Genomic DNA, 15,148 nt, shown 5'->3' on the forward strand with positions numbered 1-15,148 from the left:
TCGAAGAATTAACATCGGAGCAAATTACTGCAGATGTTGTGATCTGTACCGAAAACAAAAAGTGCTAGAAATCACAGCTGTTCAGGCATCACCCGTGGAGACAGGGGATGCTAACATTTCCTCAGAGACTCCTCAGTCTTTTGAAGGGTTATTGTGCGCCGAAGGGCCGTTGACCCCGCCTCCCCTGCGCATCCCGACCAATCAGCAGCCGGATTGTTTTGGCATTGGGCCAATTGGAGGCCGCGGTTGTTTGTGCCTGGCTGTCAGTCAGCGCGGGACGGGCGGTTGTTGGGGGCCGCGACCCGGCGGAAAATGGCGGCCGGCAGGAGGCTCAGTGGCTCACTTATGGGGAGGCAGGGGACGGTAACATCGGAATCGAAATCATCGGCTCTACCCGGTGGGTGAACGCAGAATCGAACTGATGGTCGACGGTTAACCGAATAGTGATTGCTGAATTGTCAATTGACTGGTGGTCCTTTTATATAAAAACTCCTCCGTCCAAAGTGAATGATAGCGGGCGACAGCTCTGGACGGCGGTGTGTGCCGCTTCCTTCTTACATCCCCCCCATCTCTCTCCCAAAACAATCTCCGCGGCCAAGATGACCGGGAGCCGCCCACTTACAGTCGGATCCGCTAAGCTCGCTCTGTTTGGAGCGGCTTCATGTCCTGGTCTGTGTGATTTGTATGTGCTGTGGGCAGGGGTCCCCGAGCTGGAGGTGGGAACGGTTAACCTCGGGCTCTCTGCGCTTCTCTCCCTTTTCCCCCACCCGGGTTCCTCTTCAGAACCAAAACCAAAACTCTCAAGTTCTCCTCTATGTACTCATTTTATGTGTGCGTGTGGTTTCGTTTCGCGCAGTGATGCAGCTTTGGAAGTGTCTCTTTTTTTTTGTTTCGCACCAGCCATAACTCTGACTTTACCCCGCAGTTGAGCTCAGGAGGGCATCACGCCTGAACCTTGGTGTCTGTCTGTAACCCTACGTTTGTCTGGACAACTGTCTAGTAGGCATTCCAGTCTAGTCCATCAACCCAGGGTTGTCGAGTCCGCTTTTCACTATATTCTTGGATATTAACCACTTCAGCACCAATTGGAGGTTCCACCTTCTGAAAGATCCATCTATTCGTTGATTTAACTGTTAGTTCCGCAAGAGTAGAGTGATAAAACAGCATGTTCTGATATTTGCTATTGCCATAATGTTTAATTTTTAACCCTACGCCTGTTTTAACCCTGAGCCCATCTGATTTTGATGGGAACACTTCATGCTGATGAAACCCCGCTGCACTCCTTATTTTTGTTTGTTTTGCTCTAACATTCACTTTAATATGAAACCGCAAGTTATGTATCTGTCATTTAAGTAGGTTTGTGATTTGCATGCAGGTGGAATTGTCTTAACTTATACAAATACAATAATCGTAGTTTATGCTATTTAAATGCACTAACAATTTTGTTTTAATTGGGAGGACTAAGAAATTATCAAAATATCTAATTTGAATATGTATTTATATTTTGTTCAAAAGATGCTGCATTTTTATTTCTTAAGATTAGGTTTTGAAGGATTTTGGAAGAGTGGATTCATTTCAAGTTGTATGGATAAACAGTGGTTTATTAATGAGGTAGTTGTGGCTATGTTCGCTGAGCTAGGAAGTTGATTTGCAGACATTTCGTCCCTGTCTAGGTGACATCTTCAGGGCTTTGGAGCCTCCTGTGAAGCGCTGCTGTACTGTCTTCTGGAAGTTATCTGGTTCCGTTCCTGCTACTTCCAATTGTTCATTGTAGTGGTCAGTATATTGGGTCTAGGTATACGTGCTTGTTGATGGAGCCTGTGGATGAGTGCCGTGCTTCTAGAAATTCTCTGGCTGTCCTCTGTTTGGCTTGTCCTATGATTGTTGTGTTATCCCAGTCAAATTTGTGGTCCTTGTCGCGCGCGCGCGCGTGTGTGTGTGTGTGGCTACTAGGGCCCGCTGGTCATGGCGATTAGTGGCAAGTTGGTGTTTGTGGATCCGGATTGCTAGTTGTCTGCCTGTTCATCCTGTATAGTGTTTCATGCAGTCTTTGCAAGAAATCTTGTAAATTACGTTAGTCTTGCACATGATGGGTGCAGGGTCTTTTGTCTTGGTGAGTTGTTGTTTGAGTGTGGCTGTTGATTTATGGGCTGGCATGAATCCCAGGGAGCGGAGAAGTTCTGCCTGTTCGATCTGAGATTTAAAAAAAAATGTAATTTAGCATTGCTAGTGAGTTAGGTCATGGCATGTTCTTGTCGCGTTGTTTGTCTGTTAGGATGAAGTTGTGGGGATATTCATTCTTGGCAAATACTCTGTAGAGGTGTTTTTCTTCCCTTCGTAGTTCGGGAGTGTTGCAGTGTGTTGTAGCCCTTTTGAACAGGTCCCTAATGCAGCATCTCTTGCGTGTATTCGGGTGGTTGCTGTTGTAGTCCAGGACCTGGTTGGTATGTTTGACTTTTTCTTGAGGTACATTCACTGTTTTGTGTTCTTTCTACCATCCTCTCGTGTAAATCTGATCCCGGTGAGCATGGATTTCATAATTCAGTGTGTGTTCTTGATTTCTGTTCTCTTAATGGTAACAAAAGTGTCCTCCACATATCTGATCCAGAGTTTGGGTTGGATTTGTAGGAGAGCTATTTGTTGGATCACTGCTTCTGCTATGAGCCCAGCGATGGGTGGGCCCATAGGTGTTCCCTTGATCTGTTCATATATTTGGTTGTTGAATGCAAAGTGTGTTGTCGATCACCAATCTAGTATGCAGTCCTTGTTGGTAGGTTCCCGGTCGTGTTGTCTGTTTCTGCTTGTCCCGGAATTTGGCTATTGTCCCTCTGGCTAAAGTTTTGTCAATTGAAGTGAACAGTGCCATGACATCAAAAGAGACCATTGCTTCATCCTTGTCTATTTTTATGTTCTTGATATTGTCTAGGAATTCCTGTGATGATTGTATGATGTTTGAATCCACTGATAGGATGTTTTTGTTGAAGTTCTTTTGCCAGTTTATGTGATTGGAGTGCCACTATGGGTCTAAATGGTATGTCTGGTTTGTGTACTTTGGGTAATCTGTAAAATCTTAAGGTGTTGATGCTTTCTGGTTTCATCCTTTATAGGTCAATCCTGGTTATTAGGTTCCGTGGTGTTATTTATTCTATTGGCTAGCTGTGGTGTGGGGTCATACTCCTCTGTAGGTAGGTGTCTGTATCTGCAAATAGTTTCTCTTCTTTCTGAATATATTCGGTCTTGTCCATGATAGCAGTCATTCTGCCCTTCTCTGCTGGTACTATGATTAGGTTTTTGTTATTTTTGAGTGTTTTTAGGGCTTCTCTCTCTTTTTGGTGTTGAGGTTGTTCTTTTGTCTTTTCTGTTTTAGTAAGGGTACAGTGGTTTGTCTGACTGCTTGCTGTGTCTCTTTGGTTAGTCTGTTAGTTCTGAGTGTACACTCTAATGCAGCAAGCAAGTTTGTTGTTTTTGTGTCCCTGTCGTTATAGTTGAATCCCTTGTCAAGTACAGCTAGTACAACTTACGCAGGCAAGAAGAACCCCTCGACAGAGTATTTGCCAAGAACGGATATCGCTACAACTTCATCTGCAGATGCCTAACAGACGAACAATGCGACAAGGTCATAGAGTCACAGAGATGTACAGCATGGCATGCCACGACTCATGACAGCCCATAAACCGACAGCTGATCCATATCCACGAATGCCAGCTAGCCACTGAACACCACGACCAGCTGTCCCTAGTAGCCACACTGACACATGACAAGGTCCATAAATTCAACTGGGACAACACCATGATCATAAGGACATGCCAAATAGAGGGCAGCCAGAGAATTTCTAGAAACACGGCACCCACCCACAGACTCTCATCAACAAGCACATACACCTAGACCCAATAAACCGGCCACTAAAACAAACAACCAGAACTGGCAACTGGAAGTAGCAGGAACAGAGCCAAATAAATTCCAGAAGATACAGTTCAGCAGCACTTCACAGGAGGCTGCAAAGCCGTGGAGCTGTCACCTAGACAGGGACGAAACGTCAACTATGACAACCAGCACCCGAGCTAGAAATCTTTATGCAAACATTAATGGCATAGCCTAAAGGTTATCGTGGACAGTGAAGTTTTGTTTGAACAAAGTTTCCTAGGAATCACGTGAATAAATTGCTTGTTTTGCTATAGGCCCTTGTTTAGAGCTGTTCAAACAGTGTTTAGGTGGCTGGAATTAGTTGGGGAGCAAGAAGCATGTGAGAGGGGATCTGACTGATTTCATCACTTAATGAAAATAAACCTCTCATTGAACTTTGGATAAAATCTGTTCATTCATCTGGCAGAATGATTGAGAGAACTTCTCGATAGTGTTTCCTGAGCAGGCTGTGACTTCACCTCTTGTTATAACATCAAAATTACAGACTTTAGAACAGTCTACAACTTAACCTTTTTGCCTTTTGGATTAGTTTTTAATTTTTAAAATTAGCCTCCTACAGAGAGAAAGCCATGTTTTTGTTTTTTGACCTGAAGTCTCTGGTTCTCATCATTGGTAAGATTTTACACTTATTATCAACAAATGAGTCTAATTGGCCTGTAGTTTCCTGTCTTCTGCTTTCCTCCCTTCATTAACAAGGGTGTTACATTAGCTGCTTTCCAGTCCTCTGGGCCTCGCCATGATTCCAGTGATTACTGAAAAATCACCACCAATTTCTCCACAATCTCCTCAACTATTTGCTTCAGAATTCTAGGGTGTCGTCCATTTGCTCTGTGTGATTTATACGTCTTAAGACCTTTTGCATACCCTAGAACTTTCTCCTTAGTTAGGGCCATTACACTCCACTTTGTTCCCTGACTCTCTTCAGGTTCTGCCATACTGCTGGTATCTTCCACTGTGAAGACTGATGCAAAGTACCTATTCAGTTCCTCCACAGTTTCTTTGATCTCTATTACTGCTTCTCTGGCCTCATTTTCCGGTGGTCCAAAGTTCATGCTTGCCTCTTTCTTACCTTTTTTAGATATCTAAAAACACCTCTTGCGATCTTTTATATTGCTAGCTGGCCTAGCTATATATTTCATTCCCCACAACCCCGCTGTTTCCTAGTTGTCCTGTGCTGGTTTTTAAAGGCTTCACACTAATCTTCATATTATTGGTCTTGTTTTTGCTTTTATGCTGCTCCTTACTTTCCTTATTAGCCATGATTGCCTCATTTTCCCCTTTAGTGACTTTCTTTTTCTCTGGGATGAATTTCTGCTAGGCTCCCCTTCCAGTCAACTCTGGCCAGCTCTTCTCTCGTGTCTTTTTAGTTACCTTGCCTCAATTGTAATACCATTACATCTGATTTCAGATTTTCCTCCTCAAACTGTAGAGTGAATGTGATCATTTGGATAAGCACATGAATGAGAAATATTTGGAGGGATATAGGCCAAACACAGGCAAGTGGGACAAGTTGCTGTTTGGGATTATGGTCAGCATGGACTATTTGCGCTGAATGCTCTATTTCTGTGCTGTATGGTCGCTGCCCCCTGGTGGTTCCTTTGCCCTAAGCTCCTAATCAAGTTTGCTTTATTAGAGTGGTGCTGGAAAAGCACAGCAGGTCAGGCAGCATCCGAGGAGCAGGAAAATCGACGTTTCAGGCAAAAGGATGAAGGGCTTCTGCCCTAAACATCGATTTTCCTGCTCATAACGTCAGAGATGTACAGCATGGAAACAGACCCTTCGGTCCAACCCGTCCATGCCGACCAGATATCCCAACCCAATCTAGTCTCACCTGCCAGCACCCAAACCATATCCCTCCAAACCCTTCCTATTCATATGCCCATCCAAATGTCTCTTAAATGTTGCAATTGTACCAGCCTCCACCACTTCCTCTGGCAGCTCAGTCCATACACGCACCACCCTCTGCATGAAAATGTTGCCCCATAGGTCTCTTTTATATCTTTCCCTTCTCACCCTAAACCTATGCCGTCTAGTTCTGGACTCCCCGGCCCCAGGGAAAAGACTTTGTCTATTTACCCTATCCATGCCCCTCATAATTTTGTAAACCTCTATACAAGGTCATCCCTCAGCCTCTGACGTTCCAGGGAAAACAGCCCCAGCCTGTTCAGTCTCTCCCTATAGCTCCAATCCTTCAACACTGGCAACATCCTTGTAAATCTTTTCTGAACCCTTTCAAGTTTCACAACATCTTTCCGATGCTGCCTTACCTGCTGTGCTTATCCAGCACCACTCAAATCTAGACTCTGATCTCCAGCATCTGCAGTCATCACTTTTGCCAAGTTTGCTTTATTACGCATCAAATCTAAAATTGCCCATTCCTTCATGGGCTCTACCGCACTCTGCTCCTTTTTAAATAAAAATGTGATAGATGTTCCATAAATTCCTTTTTTCTTGAGGTCTGCTACCCACCTGATCTTTCAGAATCAACCTGCATAATGAAGTCTCTTGTGATTATCACAACTGTCTTTCTCACATGCTTTTCTTAACATACCTTTTCTGTCTCCTGATATATTTTCATCCCCACATCATGACACCTGATAGGAGGCTTATGCATAACGTCCATCAGAATTTTTTTCCTTTGTGGTTCCTCAACTCTACTCTCTCAGATTCTATGCTTTCAACTCTATATCACTTCTTGATCTTGATTTAACTTCATTTCTTATGCAAAAGGCAACCCTGCCCCATCTGCCTGCCCTTTCAATAGGACATATATCCTGAGATACTTAGTTCCCAGCCCTAATCCACTTGCGGTTATGTCTGTGTTACCCACAATATCATACCTGCTCATTTCGATTTGTGCTGCGAATTCATTTATCTTGTTTCGTATATTGCGTGCATTTAACACCTCAGTCCTGTGGCGATTGTCCCAATCTCCCCTTGTATTTGTGCATTTATCTGTTGTGCCTGAAGTTAGATTCCTGACCCATTCCATACTCTGTCCTATGGCTTGTACTGGAAACGTTAATACCTCGTCGACTGTTATTTAGCCCTAGTATGATTTGCCAGGACTCTGGTCCCAGCATGACTCCTATCGGAGTGGCTTTTTCCTTCAGTGCTGATGCCAATGTCCCATGAATTTGAACCCTTTTCTCCCACACCATCTTTGAGCCATGCGTTTACCTCTTTTATCTTGTAGATCCTTTGCTAATTTGTTCAGGTATTAATCAGAGATTATTACCTTTTTAGTTGTGCTTTTAATTTTTGACAATGAATGTTAATCAGTTAACTGATAATTTAGTTTTTAAAGAAATCTGGTTGATAGCTCTTTTTACACAAAATAAGGTATCGGTTAAGTTATTTAATTGATCATCTTGATAACTGGGAAAAGTATTTTTATTTTAGATGTGACCCATGGAGTAGAGGGACTAAAGCGACAATGCATTCTTGCAGCCTCAATGGTAACCATGTATTCTAAAAGAAGAATCCATCTGGCTGAGTTTGAGTTAAGTCTGCATTTTGTCACAAAGACTCCTGCCATGGTTCATTTTACAAGTTGGAATGAGTATTCTGATATGGTTCAGATGGATCGGGGATTCTTGCAAAATTGAAAACTTAATCTTGGGGAATAAGTGATAATATCTTAGAAGTGAAATCTGATATACTTTCAGGTGACTTGGAGTTTAGAAAGATTTGTTCTTTTATATGAATTTTGATACATGTTGGTTTCTTAATCTTGCTGGCAGCTTTTGTATTTGGCTGTACTTGTGGTTACTGCCACTTTGATAGATTAAAAATTATGACATGGTGAATAACTTCCTTTGTGAAACTGAAACAAATTGAATTTGTTAATGGGTTCCGGATATCTCCAACAAAGCAAGCACTTATTATATACCCGTTAGCTTCTTTTTTCTTGAGATTCTTACACTCTTGGTGCAACTGCAACACACTAACTTCTGTGAACAACCAAAATTTATTAAGCACAGTACAGTACAAACTTTGGAGAAACCCTGAACACTCTTCGCCATGCTTGCAAAGCTTATCCAGGGAAGCTCTCTGAACAAAGAAAACAGTCCTTTTGTTTATACAAAATCTTTACACCACAGTTAGTAATACCCACAAGACAACCCCCCAGCCAACACTCCCCCACCCGCCCCCGTGGCCCCACAATCGAATAGTCACATGCCACTCCAGACACAATGCAGTGACCTGACTATCTCTGGAAACAATATAATGTAAATCATTCCTTAATGGTCAAATCTGTTGTAAATAGTTTTGTTTTTAACTATAGGAAGTAGTCAAATTCCAACTGTAATGTTCTTATTGATTTCTGAATAGGGGATTAAAATGTAAATAGGAGGACATGACAATGTAAATGGCTCTGAATAAGAGATGATGTAAATTTCTTACAATCTATCTGGAAGTCAGAGGCATCCCACCCTCACCTAGGGACATCCAATTTCTTGTAGGTCAGCAGAGCAAATTAACTCTTTAATATCACGTACTCTTATTTGATCTCAAAGGTGGTAGTGAGGTGTCCTTTTGAGCCACCATATTAAAGGTGAAAAATTCAAGCAAATTCACTTCCATACGTCTCTTGCTTATAATATGGCCACTTTGTATTCCAAAATTCCCTGAATAAAAGTACTGGCATCTCAGAGCAGGCAAATAATATAGAATTTGATTGGAGCATTGAATGAGAGAGACAGAATCTGAGGAGCTGTTTCAGTCACATTCTATGTTCCATGTTCACTATTCTCACCCCTCTCACTTTTGTGGTTCTGCAAGAGAGAAAATCATCTTTGTAGGAAAACTAGGGCTGCACCAGAAGCAGCATCATTATTTCAACAAGCCACAACACAATGCAGCACCCAGGAATTATGAAAAATACCTATACAGCATATTCCGGAAGAACTGGCACCCAATAAACACAGTCCACTGATTTCTCAACAACAAACCCAAACAAGTAGACACAACACAGCCAGAAACTCTAGCCACATTACCTAATATCAAAGACATCTCTGAAATGACTTCCAGACTACTCAGACCCTTTGGCATCACCACCCACAACCTACCAACACACTGAAATAGCAACTATTGAACCTAAAGGACTCTCTACAAACAACCAGCATAACAAATGTCATTTACAAATACCATGCAAGGACTGTAACAAACACTACATCAGACAAACAGGCAGAAAACTAACCACCATGTTAAATGTACACCAAATAGCCACCAAAAGACATGGCCCACTACAATTAGTATCCTTACTTACAGTTGAGGAAGGACACCACTTCGACTGGGACAACACATTCATTGTAGGACCAAGCTAAACAGAAACATGCATGGGAATTCCTAGAGGCCTGGCGTTCTAACCAGAACTCCATCAATTTGGATCCCATCTACCATCCTCTGAGAAAAAGAACTGGAAATGCTATCACCCACCAAGAGACACAAATAGAAAGTAGGATAATATAGCACCAGTGCTTCACCAGAGGCTCACTGATGATGTTACCTAGCATGGTGACGAAACATCTGAAAACAAACCTTCCAGCTCAGTGAGCGAATCTACAATCTGAGCTACAGATCTTCTAAAAAAATTACAAACCAGGGCAGGAAGGATTGAAGCTGTAATTATAGACAAAAAATGGTTATTCTGGACAATTAGTCTGACTTATTTGTCCTACAGGAGGCTGCAAAGAATTGGGGAAATAAAGAGAGTGAAGATAGGTGACCTGTGGCCAGGTCAGGAGCAAGCTTAAGGAGTTGCCTGTGACAAGAATGTCTTCAAGAGCAGCAGCTGGAGGAGGGAAAGTCTGCTGCGTCTTAATTTCCCTGCAATCATGTAGTGATGTGGGTGGTGAGGTAATGGTAATTGAGAAGAGAAATTATGAGCTATGCAAAAATTCATTTCGTCTGTTGTTAATCTGCTTGTACCTATCTGATTCATTGTGCTATATAGTTAGAAACTAAAAAGCATCTGATTTTCGTCTGTTCTTGGAATTTGGGAATTAGGTAATTAATAGAGACTTTAAGATTGTAGGCAGCCTTAATTCATAGCTGGTGATTTTTTACCCCTTTTACTCAAACCTCCCTGTTTACGATGTTCATAACCCAACAAAGTCAGGTTCCATTATTGGTATGGACCGCAGCAAATATGTTTTTAATCTTGTCAACTATAGTGTCTATCATCAACAAAGCACAAGTGAGAAGTATGGTGGAATACTCTCCACTTAACTGGGTTAGCTCCGCTCCAACAAGACTCAAGAAGCTTGACATCATTCTGGGCGAAACAACCAGCTTAAATTTGCACCACATCCACAAACATGCACCCCTCCATCACTGAAGCCAGGTAGCAGTTGTGTAACATCTACAGGATATGCTGCAAAAATTCACATAAGATCCTTAGAGAGCTCCTTCCAAACCCACAAGCACTACCAGCTAGAAGGACAAGGTCAGCAGATACACGGGAACATTGCCACCTACATGTTCCCCTCCAAGCCACTCCGCGTCCTGACTTGGAATTTGTTGCTGTTACTTCAGTGTCACTGACTCAAACTCCTAGAATTCCCTCCCTAATGACATTGAATGTACCTACAGCGTATGGATTGCAGTAATTCAAGAAGGCAGCTCCCCACCACTTTCTCAAGCAGCCAGTGATACCCATATCCAATGAGTGAATTTAAAAAAAAAATCTTGCAGTTTCTGCAACTTTAATTTTTCATGGAGAATACTTGATATAAAAAAAGTTCTTTAAATATGAAATTGGCACTAATAAAGGTGAAATACTGCATATCTGAAGTGTCATACTGGATTCAAAATGTTGACTGTCTCCAAAGATGCTGCTAAATCTGCTGAATTTCTCCAGCAATTTGTTTTTATTTGATATTTGTGCTAACTTAGTTCTCTAAAAGTGCGCCTACAAAAAAATTCAATGCTCGTGCATGTAACATCACAACATGATTATATCATTTAATTTAAAAAGTGAGTAAAAGAATCTTCAGCAGACCAAAAATGAAAAAATTGAGTTTCTCGAGAACTCTCTTGAGGGGCAGGGATTTTGTCCCCTCAATTATATTTGAATAATTAGTTTTGTATGAAGTGAAACATCAATATCAACAGAGGTTTTTGCTTGAAAGTTGCACAGTATCCGCTCTAAAATTTGAATCAAACTCTGTCTCTACTGAAAGGTGGCAGGTTTTACATAAGATTATCTAAATGAAATTATGATTAATTTAGAAATTTTTGAAATGCATCATACTTTGAGCAGTCATTCACTAAATGGAGCACCAGTCCATGAAATGCTTTTTCATGTGTCATGACTGCCAGGCATGTCTGCAGTGTGCTCAAGGAACTGAGTTAATATAACCTGTTCAGCCCTTTTTCAGTTCTCTTGTGTTCCTGGTTAAAAATAATCAACTGTAAAGCTTTAGTAGTTAAACAAGACCAAGGTTAGTTTATTGAATGAAATTTGATAAAGACTGACAGTTATTGGTTAAAGTACAGGTACAAAGATTAAAATTGGATACAGATGACATGGAAACTGTGATCCTCACCAACTGACTCACCACAATCCAGTGCAAGTGCAAACTGCGATCAGGCAAGACTGTGTCATTGCACTAACACTCTTCATCTTCTTCTTTATTGCAACACTCCACCCCATCTCTGTGAAGCTTCTGCCAGAGTTGAGGAAACTTACAGGATGGGCAGGAAATTGGCCAGAACCAAGACCACCCTAATGTCTGTCAGTATGCAGACAACGTCTGCGTGTGCACATACTCGGGCTGAGCTGCAAGCCACCGTCAGCACATTCACTAAAGCAAATAAGGGAATGGACTCAGACAATATATCCAGGAAAGAAAAATGTCTGTACTAGCCTGCTCACAACACTGACCCCTGATCATTAAAATCCACAGTGAGCCCATGGACAACATGGATGATTGCTACTCATTGTGAACTGACTGAGACATCACCAGTGCAGCTTTTGTGCACTGTTTTCTGCAGGGGTCCAAGGTCTGAGACCTCAAATCCAGCAAGCTCATGGTGTACAGAGCAGTTGTATTCACCCCGCTTGCCCACTCACCCGTATACATCAGAAAATTGATGATGTACAGCCAGCATCTGAAATCCAGGAGTGTTATCATCAACTGTACCTTCTGAAAATTCTTCAAGTATGCTGGTAGGGCAGGTGTATCAGCGTAAGCATGTTCTCCCAAGCTATTGTCCCTGGTATCAAGGCACTCAACATAAATATCCAGCTATAATGGATGAACTACATTGTCTACATGCCTCACACAACTCACTAAATAAGAGCTGTACTCCAAACTCTGCAACCATAAACGATCACAACAAGGACAGAGGAAATGCTACAAGGGAACCCTGAAAGTCTAAACAAATGAGTCATAACCACCACCAGATGGGAATTGCTTGGCCTATAATGCAAAAACTGAGGAACAAGCATCCGTGAATGTGCCAACCACTTTGAACATCACCAAGTGAGTCTATGGAGGTTAATTGTAAGCAGCAAAAAGAACATCACCCCCGCTGCCCCCAACTTGATTGATCAAACACCACCTGCCTCACCTGTTGCAGAGTTTGCTGCTTCAGGGATTGACCAGTCAGCCACGACAGAACCCAACCCCTGAGGGACTACTGAAGAAGATAAGTTGCTGCAGGGGATGTTGTAAATTGTATGAACTGCTGCCACTGTGCATCAGTGGTGAAGTGAATCGATGCTTAAGGTAGTGGTTGGGGTGTGAATCAAGTGAACTAGTCAGAGCATAGTAGTTAGGAACAGGACTGGGTATTTTTAACCCCCTCAAACCTGCTTCACTATTCAACTGGATCAGTACTGATCTTCTAGCTCAACATCATTTTTCTGCAGAGTCCGCATATCCTATTTTTATTTTTAAAATTTAGAAATATATTTGTCTGTTTTGAGCATACTTAATCTGAGCCTCTATAGCCCTTTGACTTGGAGTCTAGCAAGTGATAGTCAAGAGTTTTGTAAAGAAAAAGGAAGCCTGTCAGGTACAGTGCATTAAATGCAGGGCAGGCCATTCAAAAGTGTGGAGTGTGTTAAAGTTTACTTAAAAAAGAAATTAGGAGCACAAAGTGGGGTCATGGAATATCTTTGCCAGATGGGATTAAGAAAGATCCCAAGTTTTTTTTTTATAAGTATATTAAGAGGATTACCATGGAAGGGGCATCCTGCACATGTGCCAGTGGCCGCAGGTGAGATCTTAAGTGAATGCTTCTCATCTGTACTCTGGAGAAAGACATTATAGCTTGGAATTTAGTTTGGAGAAGATGAGGTTCCAGAACACATTAATAAAGAGGCAGTATTAGATGTTTTAGAAGGCATAGAGGTGGACAAATCCTTAGAGCCTGATGAGATGTATCCCAGGCTGCTATGGGAGGCAAGGAGGGAGATTACTAAAGCCCTAGTTGAAGTATTTAATACCTTGCCAGTCACAAGTAAGGTGCCAAGTGACTGAAGGATAGCTGATGTGGTCCCTTTTATTTAAGAAGGTTGGCAGGGATGGGCCAAGTAATTACAGGCAAGTTAGTTTGATGTCAGTGGTGGTGAAATTGTTGAAAAAAATTCTGAAGGACAGGATTAAACTATACTTGGAAAGACAGGTATTGATTGGGGATAGCCACAACAGATTCATTTGAGGCAGATCCTGTTTGACTGAGTTTTTTTGATAAGGTGATGAAATAAGGGTAGCGCAGTTGATGAGGTTCACAAGAACTTCAGTAAGGCTTTTGATATGGTTTCTTGTGGAAGGCTGATACAGAAGGTAAGATGTATGTTTTGGTCATAAAACTACCTTTCTAGTATAATGGCTGCAAAATACATTATTAGTGCACATCAATTTCTTTGGAAATAATTTCCAAAGGTCTTTTGCAAAATTCCATTTGAGTTGATTTGACTTGGCCAGCTGTTGCCAATTAGGCTTATCGAAATTAAGCATTAAGACATGAGAACAGAGCCATTCAGCCCATCAAGTCTGCTCCACCATTTATTTAGATCATGGTTGATCTGATCATCCTCAACTGTTTTCCTGCCTTCTCCCCATAACTCTTGACTCCTTTGCTGACTAAAAATCTGTCTATCTTAATCTTGAATGTCATATGTGCTATGTGGTAAACAAATCCATAGATTTGCAAGTCTGAGAGAAGGAATTCCTCTGTTTTCCAAGTTTTGTTTTTGCAGTCTTTCTCCATTTAGTGTCATAGAGATGTTCAGCACGGAAACAGACCCTTCAGTCTTAGAAAGATATTCGTAAATGAACAGTTTGCATCATGTTTTTGCTTTTAGCTTGTTTTGCCACGTGTTTAAGGTAAATGTGAGGTCATGACGGCCTCGTGGTATTATTATTTGACGGTTAATCCAGAGACCCGGGTAATGTTCAAGGGACTTGGGTTCAAATCCTGTCATGACAGATAGTGGAATTTAAATTCAATTTAAAAATCTTGTAAGGATCATGAAACCATTGTTTGTCAAGAAAGACCAATCTAATTCACTAATGTCCTTTTAAGGAACATTGCCTGATCTGGTTTATCTGTGACTCCAGATCCACAGCAATGTGGTCGACTCTTATTTGCCCTATGGACAATTATGGATGGGCAATAAATGCTGGCCTAGCCCTCATCCTGTGAATGAATTTTTAAAAATTGAAACACGTAATGAGGAATTCTGTATTAATGTATAAGCTATAGGTTATTAGTCGTCTTGTTGGTAACCTTATAGATCCCTCCAGAACTACCTCTCTCTGAGGATAAAAGATCAGTCCTCAGCAGAGGCCTCCCCTTCATTCCCCTACACTCCCAGATTAACGAGTTCAACACGCGGTGTGAACAATTCTTCCGCCACCTTCACCTCCGCGCCTACTTCTTCAACCAGGATTCTCGTCCACCCTCTGACGACCCCTTCTCCCGCCTCCAACACACCCCATCCACCTGGACACCCCGTGCTGGCCTCTTACCTGCCCTCGATCTCTTCACAGCCAACTGCTGCCGCGATATTAACAGCCTCAACTTCTCCACCCCTCTCTCCCACTCCAACTTCTCACCCTCGGAACGTGCAGCCCTCCACTCCCTCCGTTCCAACCCCAACCTCACTATCAAACCAGCAGACAAGGGAGGCGCGGTGTAGTTTTGGCGCACTGACCTTTACACCGCTGAGGCTAAACGCCAGCTCGCGGACACCTCCTCCTACTGC

General features: G+C 42.1%; 1 protein-coding gene across 4 annotated transcripts in view; it reads left to right on the forward strand.

Annotated features, from left to right (window-relative positions):
• Positions 1-226: 226 nt before the first annotated feature.
• The window catches only part of LOC122564056 (protein-tyrosine sulfotransferase 1-like), a 74,889-nt gene continuing 59,967 nt past the window's right edge, over positions 227-15,148 (forward strand). For 2 of the 4 annotated variants that reach the window (XM_043718531.1, XM_043718534.1), the window contains exon 1: positions 227-397. The gene's annotated coding sequence lies outside the window, so the exon portion shown is untranslated. Of the gene's footprint in view, positions 398-9,764; positions 9,787-15,148 lie in introns of those variants that run through there. The other 2 variants (XM_043718535.1, XM_043718533.1) reach the window with 2 other exon arrangements.

This window comes from Chiloscyllium plagiosum, chromosome 28 (assembly GCF_004010195.1).
Source record: "Chiloscyllium plagiosum isolate BGI_BamShark_2017 chromosome 28, ASM401019v2, whole genome shotgun sequence".
NCBI lineage: Eukaryota > Metazoa > Chordata > Chondrichthyes > Orectolobiformes > Hemiscylliidae > Chiloscyllium > Chiloscyllium plagiosum.